This window comes from Eretmochelys imbricata, chromosome 2, assembly GCF_965152235.1.
Source record: "Eretmochelys imbricata isolate rEreImb1 chromosome 2, rEreImb1.hap1, whole genome shotgun sequence".
Classification (NCBI taxonomy): domain Eukaryota; kingdom Metazoa; phylum Chordata; order Testudines; family Cheloniidae; genus Eretmochelys; species Eretmochelys imbricata.
The window spans coordinates 20,841,392-20,843,146 of NC_135573.1; the positions used below are offsets into that span (position 1 = coordinate 20,841,392).

Below are 1,755 nucleotides of genomic sequence, written 5' to 3' on the forward strand. Positions count from 1 at the left end.
CAACTTGTGGAATGACAAATCCAGAACAAAGGATTGCACTCTATGGGCCACGTTAAGATTATTTCAGAGTCCTAGATAGCATTTAGTCCCTATTAAAGGCTTCATGAAAATTTTCCCCCGCCCCTAATAAAAATGTTAATTTATCAGAGCAGCTGAAAGAGTAAGGAACCCGGGACTATAACTTAGAGAGAGCTTCCATATTATTTAACTCATAATTGATATAATTCAAAGTAAAATTTCACAGTGCAGTCTGTTCTAAGACTAAAAATGCAGGAGGGGAGTCAGAGAAAGAAACAGTGACCTGTTTCCACCTGGTTTTGAACCAGGGCCCTTTCATGTGTTAGGCAAATGTGATAACCACTACACTACAGAAACCCAACTTGAATGGGGTTTCTCTTCTCTTGCCACAGACTTTGCTGAATGCACAGGAATTTTTTCTATAGCTACAGAAACTACCTAATGCAATGTCTGTATCGATGGCCTTCCTGCTCACAAAGCGGTCATGCCCTGCCCAAGGCTGACACAGCACGGAGTGCATGTGACACAGTGACCTGGCTCAGGCAGGATTGCTAGTGAGGCATGATACTTTTCTGTTAAGCAAACACAGCAATTCTTTCCTGGCCTCTGCCACTGAATGCCTCCATGCATTAAGCTGTGCCCTATCAGTGCAGGAGGACTGCATGAGCTCAGAAAACATGTCATCGTGAGTGCATTTTTTCCATCTTCTAATCTGCGATAACCTCAAGGATGGAGATGATGTGGGAGCATAGAAACACTCTACGCTCTACGATTCTGGGGGGACTGCATGGTCACCTGTGCTGCTGAGTTCCCACGCTGACCAAACAGGAAATGAAATTCAAAAGTTCCCAGTGCTTTTCCTGTGTACCTGGCTAGTGCATCGGAGTTCAAAAAAGAGACAATGCTTCATGCTGCTGACTCTTTAGGGGCTTAGCAGTGTCATTATCACCTGATGACTTCTGATCTCTCTCAGCCTATTCACAGTATATGCTGACTTGGTTGAAGATTTTCAGTCCATCTTTTCTGATTCTTCCATGGATGTTTTTACCACACATGGGTTTTTTTGGCTCAGTTCAGGGAGGTGCAAGTCTTTTCTTTCTTCTTCCTGGTGATCAGCCAGTATCTTTCTATCAGGTGAGCCTGTAGTACGCAGTCTATAGTACGCAGCAGATACTAAGGGTTCAAGTAAACCCACCCAAAACAACATATTGAAGTGATGAATGAGGCTAGGTAGGAAGAATGAAACAATCTAGAGCAGTCTAAGGTGCCTTTGTCCAGTTTTTCTTTCTGGGTATGTCTACACTACCCGCCGGATCGGCGGGCAGATTTATCACGTCTAGTCTAGATGCGATAAATCGACCCCTGAGCACTCTCCAGTCGACTCCTGTACTCCAGCGCTGTGAGAGGCCCAGATGGAGTCGATGGGGGAGCGGCAGCAGTCGACTCACCACGGTGAAGACACCACGGTAAGTCGATCTAAGTACGTCGACTTCAGCTACGTTATTCACGTAGCTGAAGTTGCGTAACTTAGATCGAACCCCCCCACACACACACACACAGTGTTCAGCAGATCTCTGGCTCTCACTCACAGTCCCAAAGTGCTGCTAAAAAGAAATGATCCAAGTGATGCCAAGAGCCAGAGGAATACGACTGCCCATGCTGCACACTGCTCCACTCGTCTTTCAGCAATTCTCTTAAATATCAGCATTGTTTTATTTCCTTTAGAAAAAGCCATTT

The 1,755-nt window shown here is 45.2% G+C and overlaps 1 non-coding gene across 1 annotated transcript; it reads right to left on the bottom strand.

The window, feature by feature from the left end:
* Positions 1 to 302: 302 nt before the first annotated feature.
* On the bottom strand, positions 303 to 375 carry TRNAV-AAC (transfer RNA valine (anticodon AAC)). Its single transcript has one exon. It is a non-coding gene; the product is annotated as a tRNA-Val (tRNA).
* Positions 376 to 1,755: the final 1,380 nt, after the last annotated feature.